We start from the raw sequence: 7,500 nt of genomic DNA, 5'->3' as shown, positions 1-7,500 counted from the left end.
TACAACACTGTAATTATGGAAGGAAATACTACTTTTATATGAGTTGCATTGATTTATGTCTTCAGTAGGAACCAATGGGCTTTGGGTTGAGAGCCACAGAAAATGTAGGGAAGTCAAAACACACTGTTGGTTTTGTTGCAGATAGTTGTAGATACTAAAACATTTAATAATGCCTGCCTTAACTTTTAATTGTAGAATTTAATCACTCCCCAGGTTACCTAGATTTAATTTTTTTTGTTAATTGGTTGAACCAACCCTTTAAACTAAATTTGTTATTCTACCCTTGGGCACATCTCAGAATTAGCAGCTATGTTGCCATGGTAACAATCAATGACACCTACTGGCAAGTGGCTACAATGTCTCTTGGTTTCTGCTTTGCTAACAATGTTGTGGAGCCAGCAAAAGAGAAGAGGCCTTTTTCGAGACTGGAGTCAACAAACCCTTAAAAATGTTTTAGGAGGAAAATACTTCCTTAAATGTCTTGCTCCTGTTACTTTCATGTCTCATTTCTGAATCTCCCAGGAAAATGTCCTTGTGATGGTCCTTCAGAACTCTTCTGCTGGAGAGAGAGGCCAAGCAGCCAATCTTTCCGTTTGAAAAAGGGAATACACTACAAGCTGGAACTGTCAAGAAGGAAAGAATATACTTTTTTATGGATGACATCATAATCCCTTTACACTCATAATGTGCTATTTTTGATATTTGTCCGTTTGCCCCTGGGGTCGACTACAGATGGCTCAACTTTCCCTGTGATGCCATCGGCTTTCCACTGTTGGTGCAGGTCAAATCTATACTTTAGCTGATGTTTGCTGGGCTGGCACTTCCACACATTCTCTTAACTTTGCAAATGTAGTTTCGGGTCCATATTAATCAAGCATCTCAGAGTGAAATCAGTCATCCATCAGATATCTTAAATTAGAAAACGACACATGCCGATTATCACGGGTACGGGGTAAAGGAGAAGGGCCCAAACGCAGTAAACAGGCTGAGGGAGATGATGAAAAGCGAGCATTATTTAACAAAGCTTAGGATACGAAAAGGTATAAAAGCAAAAACAGAGTGAACAAACCAGGATGGCAAGGGATTCATAGACTCGGCATGACCAACCACACCAGGTAGAAGACAACCGACGAGGAACAATGGGACAGACGGGTTTATATATATACACAGAGACACTAATCACATGAACAGGACACAGCTGGAGGGTACAAGGGCAGGGTGATTGGACACAGGAAGATCAAATCAGGACGGGGCAAACTAATCACAGAAGGTGGGAAAACACAAAGACAGGAAGTAAAACTAGATTACTACTAATTACTTCTTAAACTATTTACTTATTTGAAATTGGTAATAGCAGTGCCATACTATTTGAAATATATGTCCACATTGTATAGTACACCACACTGGCCATCTGACATTAGGCTACAGAAATAATAAAATATTCTTATACATGTAAGTTAACAGGAGGCGTTACAAAAAAAGGAAATACCTGCAAAACTAATAACATTCCCATCAGCCTTAGCTGTACATTTTTTACAAATTAGCAACAATTAGCATGCTAACACGAAACTAAAACATATGGTAAACATTATACCTGCTAAAACATCCGGATATTAACATTTTCATTGTGAACACGTCAGCATGATGGCGTTAGCATGTCAATAAAAGTACTGCAGTTTACAAATAACATATTGGTAAATGCGAGTACGAAATCTTTGCATATTCGACCTAGATTACGTATTCGGTGTGCCACTATTCGCCTACACATATGAAAGTTCTGCTACTTTATGCATTTTGTATTTTTCCATTGTCTAATACAAACCGTAACTATCAGTAAAACTACCTCATTATAAGTGACATCACATAGAATTTTTCAAAAATAACGATTTTTATCATAGTCGAACTTTAAGGGGAGTTCCTAGGCGGGATTTTGAGAGGCCTGATGAGTTTAAGCTCATATCTACATACCCCCCAATACTTACTGAACTTTGTGATAAACATGTTTATTATGAACTCTTTCCTAATGAATTTGTGTCTATGAACAAATGTAACAAGAGCCTAATCAAGATAACATGATCATGTGATATCAGTGATACAGTACATACGTGTCCTGATTCACAAGAAAAACATGGTGTGAATCCAACACATCCATAGTTAGTGGAGCGGCTCCACAAAGTGTCTCGGACAGTTCATGAATTGATTAAACTGACTGTGAAGTCATATCACAGTGTGAATTGTTCCATGGACACACATGCACATTTTAAAGGTTATTCAAGGGCCGTAGCTATAGGCAATGAGCCCTCCCAATGAACCCCCTCCTAGATATATGTATATAAATATATATATACAATTCTGAACCTATGATAATAACTTTTAACTTATAACTGATTTATTGAAGTTTACAAGTTCTGAGATGAGATTTTAACATATGTAAGGCAGACATGTAGTTTTCTTTATTTGCATTATTTTAGAATCAAATACGTAAATTTGGGAATCGTCTGCATGCGAGTGGATACTTATATGATGCTTTTGAAATAAAGGTACGCATGTAGACGGAAATTAGTAAAGGACCAAGGACTGATCCCTGTAGTACTCCATGGATGATTTGCAGTCCCTTGCAGCCAGGCAAAAAAATATTTTATAATAAGTAAATAATGAGTTTGTAGTAGCTTAATTAAGCGAACATGTATTAAGTTAAATGCACTATGTAAGCACAGTACTGTATATACTGAGGTAACAGAGGCCTTTTCTTTAAGGCCCATAGCATTTCAGTTAAAGAAATGTGCTTTAGTGGTGTATACAGGGGACATTAACAGAAACACTTGCAATCAATTTAATTAGCACAAACTAATTACATGGTAGACCTGGAGTCTTTACATCCCCTGAGGGTCTGGGGCAGTTGCCCATTTTGACCAGCGCGTAATCCAGCCTCCCTGCCAGGAATATAAAGATGGGGGAGAAACACTGAATCCTTTATGCATTTATTTAAAGTTGTCACATTTTAATTCTTATTATGGGAATTGTTGACAAATGTTGTTGGCATTCAACTATCGTGAAACTAAAGGAAACTGACATTACCAGAAACTCAATTCAGTGTTAATATGGCCATGGGTTATTGAACCCAAGAATAGAACATAATACATCTTCGCCCCACAACTTCTCCTTTATGCACTGACTACATTATACACATTTGCATATTAATAAGGAAAACTGATTTTCTTGAACACCACTTTATCTCCTAACTGCTTTGAGCCCATATTAATACCACAAGTGTAAAACACATAAGCATGTTAACAAAGAAAAACAGTATGCGCTTATTTATTCATTAAATAGCTCAATTTATTGTGACTGTATAGAAATTAAACTATATTTAAATTATCCTGATATCACTGCATATAGATATCCTAGCAACAAGAGATAAATTGCCTGGAGCACATCATTTGTTTGGTGTTTGAGTACACGGGCTGTTCATCATTGGCTGTTTGCCTTCACGATCAGGTTATATAATGATGCAATTTACAACTATATGAAGAACATCCAGACCTGTGTTTGTGGGACAGAAGTCGTCAAATAGTAAAAAGCAGTAAATGTGGCGACGCTTTGCATGGGTGAAGTTGTTGCTCATTGTTCACCGAGGTTATACAGCAGGCTTGTAAAACGTTCCTGTGATAAATTGACCCAGTGTACAGTATTTCTAATAATGCGTTGTTTTATGACAAACTGTCCTTCAGACGGCTCAGGCTGAATGCAGAGCGCGCTCCGTGGCTCTCCTTGGCAGACGCACATAGGAGATGCGAACATTGTTCTCACCCTTAATGATTATAGGAGATAAATCCTATGAATACCAATGAAGGCGCTCTCTGTCATTTGCATTTCAATCTTTATAAAATGATCCTGCAGAGGCACCCTGTCGTCTTAACTATGACATGTGACACACACACACACACACACTCAACCACCGCAATTGATAATTACTTCATATACTGTACAGACGGTATATAGTATACATATACAGTATGTTGTGTTTGTGCTTCTGAAGCAGCATTTGGACGATGATGGGGTCAGATTAAATAATCCAACTGCAAATTACAGCCACATTAGGCCACAACACCTTGTAACACTTAATGTTTGCATATTTGTAGAATATACTGTAGCAGGGCTATTAATTACATAATCAATTGGGCATGATTTTGAAACCAGGTAATGTAGATTTCAATTGTATTTATTTTTAGCTTTTTTTATGGACACATTTTAAACAAATGCAAATTAATGTAGAGAAAAATATTATTCACATTAGTCACATATCTGACCCAGGCACATCACAAAGTGCAAGTATCAATGCACAGAACCATAACAATAACCAATAGCACACACTATCTCTCCTCCAGAATCTCCCTCCCACACACACAATTTAGCATTTCAAGGTTGTCAGAGAGCAGAGCACTTCCATACTTGTGACTGTCAATAGCCAGATATTTTGGTACTGCGCATGTCGAGGCAACTCTCAACAGAGATGAGAATGAGCTATACATACACTATATATGTAGTTTATATATCAGATGATTTCACCAGATCTGGTGTCTTTTTGCTATTGCGATGACGCCATCTGGACTTTAGAGAGCCGTGGTTGCACCGTCTTCACTTAGAATCGATTATGCATCTACGTCGCTTTGTGCGGTAAGCACGTGGTCGCTGACAGGGATTTCATGCCGCATTCAGTGCCTCGTAACAGTTTGTTCCCAATTGACCGGTGAAATACATTATTGTTATTACATTTTACTAAAATTATTTTTAATTCGACCATATGGTCTTAGTGTCGAAAGTAAAAAATGGTGGTTATATACGGCTTGATACAATGCAGCATATGTTTTTAAAGAAGAATTTGTGAAAATGTAAATGTCAGTGATGTTCAGATCTCTTGATGTTTAAGAGTCAAGACTCCATAGTCTGACAATGGCATGGCCGTGCAGAAAAAAAAAGGTTTAAACCGAATGTCAAATCATTTGAATAATCCTGACACCCCTATTATTCTTTACATAACCATGAAATCTTCCAGGACACTTCCGTCTCTTCATGATGGCTTTTCACCCTGACTTTAAGTATGACCATTCAGGACAGGTAAAATGTGTTTTGCCTTTAAACATCGACGAATGACACTGATTGTTTAAAGCATACTTTAGAAAACATCCGTCCATTATCGGCTGTGTAGGTAAAGCGGGTCGTCCACCAATCAGAAGATCAGTGGTTCCATCTCCGGCTCCTCCAGGCATGTCCAAGTGTCCTTGGGCAAGATACTGAACCCCAAATTGCCCCCGAAGGCATAGCCATCGGTTAGAGAGTGTGTGTGAATGAGCATTAGACTAGCAGTTTGGCACCTTGTATAGCAGCCCTGCAATCATTTGTGAATGGGTAAATGTTGGCATGTCGGAAGACTACAAAGCCACTTATCCTATGGTTGATATGGCCAAAGCCTATTCCACCTCTGAACACACAATTACTGTCAATCGACTTCAGAAGGTGTAGGAAACGCGAGCAGACACAGGAAGAACAATGGAACATGCCTCTCCTTTTTGAAATATGAAAGGCCTGTGTGCCTACACCTTCCCCTCCCACTTCTCACCAATGGAAACTCACTTTCAGAAGCTAGTTGAATACATTTCTAATTATAACCCAACCAAATGCCGTTTCATTTCCTCCTTGTGAAAACATAATTTTTTATGTAAATCAAGAAGAAAACTTTAAATACGAAGGAGGGAAACCTAATGGGTGCAATCAACCGCCTTCCAATTCTCAACCACAGAACTATAACAAGCTAACCATGACTCAAAGAAGAAAGAACTTTGCATGGAAGCGCTTCCCCTCGAGAAATGAACTACCTTGTCATGAGCCAGTAAAGTGGCAACAGGATAAAATGACAGCCCAATCATAGCTAAGTATGTGAATGCTGTGCTTAACGCAAACACCCGCCCCCCTCCACACACACACACACACAAGGTTTAGGCTTGTGTGAGGCAAGAGACGGCCTTTGTGTCTGTGTGTGTGAATGCACTGTTAATTGGACACTCACGCTTCATGTTTGCACTCAGGAGGCCCGATGGTACCTCCGCTCCTGTTGTTTAACCACGGGGTAAAAGCGGTAACATTGACTACAGTAGCCACAGCGTGTGATAAACAAAAGGCTCTCAAAAATGTTTGCAAAAAAAACACTCCCAGCACGGAGGCAGAATTACTAATTTTAACCCTCCAGGAAGAGGTGCCTCTGTTTTTTTTTTTGCTCCTCTGCCCCTTGAAAGTATGCACCACACCACTGACACTTGCATAGTTCAAGCAAAGGTACATCTGAGGTCGCTATACTCCGCTCTTCCAAATACGGCATGCTTGGTTAGTGACAGGACGTCTTACGGTGCAATAATTCTCCTTCAGAGCTCCGGTAGCTCTGCTTACACAAAATAAAAATATATCAGCAGAGAGTCCGGCTTGTTCCACAGCTCCTGCTGTTTCTACCTGTTAGTCACATGAGAAGACAACTGCCTGCTCAGCATCTGCATGGCATCACTGACCAGTCAGATGGATATGTTGGTGCACCATGTAAAGCAAGGCCTGCAGTGGAAATGACAAGCACGTGCAAGAAACAGTGAGAAAAAAAATCTGCTACATTTGGGAGAGATTTAGCTCCGGTTATTACCCTAAATGACTTCCTTTTGTGTAATTTCAAAAAGGGCAACACGAGGTCAGTGAAGATAAAAATGAAAAAAAGATTTAAGGCAAAAACAGTGAGCGCATATTTTAAAGGCCCATCTGCTCTCACCAAAAAAGATGATTCTCTGACAAAACAATAAAACCAATTTCCTGCATTCGTCCCCTGACATGTTCCAGGAATCCTCAATATTATTTTGAACATGTTGGGAGGAGATTACGAAGTGATCTCTTGTGAGCGTCGTAAATGTTTTGACTTTCATTTTCAAATGGCACGACTGTCATCCTGGATGTTAGAAATGGGACAAAATGGACAAATCCGGGAGAGGAGAAATGATCGATGGGACACGGAACTGTAGTCCACGAACAAATGTTAAAGTACATTAACTTGCAGATTCCTAGAAGCTTGGATGCATCCAGCTCTCTCGATCACTGTCAAAAGAAACCTCACTGAATTACCATAATCCTCAAATGTTGTCTCTTACGCTCGTTTTGAAATGGATCTTACACCTGCCTGGACATTCCCCCCCCCTCTGTGCTAAAGATGGCGAAATGAAGGCAGGCTGTGCTTCACAGCACAATGAGTCTGGTACAATATCAGTGCAGACCTGAGCAGGTTTGAAATTCAAAAGGGGGGGTGGTCACACCTACACCTTTTTACGAGCAAACACACACAACAGCAGCAATACAACAAATCTATAGTCCAATCTTTGTATTTAATTTCCAGTAAAATACTTCATGCTTCCGTCCCCATGGGTCTAAAGTCACTGTGGACATGATCATTTCATCTCAGAGCAGGTATAG

The 7,500-nt window shown here is 39.5% G+C and overlaps 1 protein-coding gene across 3 annotated transcripts in view; it reads right to left on the bottom strand.

Annotated features, from left to right (window-relative positions):
- The window catches only part of nlgn4xa (neuroligin 4 X-linked a), an 85,397-nt gene that overhangs the window by 76,469 nt on the left and 1,428 nt on the right, over positions 1-7,500 (bottom strand). The window contains exon 1 of one of the 3 annotated variants that reach the window (XM_029447317.1): positions 1,070-1,174. The exons of the other annotated variants lie outside the window; for them this stretch is intronic. The gene's annotated coding sequence lies outside the window, so the exon portion shown is untranslated. Of the gene's footprint in view, positions 1-1,069; positions 1,175-7,500 lie in introns of those variants that run through there. 3 annotated transcript variants of the gene reach the window in all.

Source organism: Cottoperca gobio, chromosome 2 (assembly GCF_900634415.1).
Source record: "Cottoperca gobio chromosome 2, fCotGob3.1, whole genome shotgun sequence".
Taxonomy (NCBI): Eukaryota; Metazoa; Chordata; class Actinopteri; order Perciformes; family Bovichtidae; genus Cottoperca; species Cottoperca gobio.
Note: the sequence above shows the minus strand (reverse complement) of the source record. Positions and strands in the feature narration are given on the sequence as shown.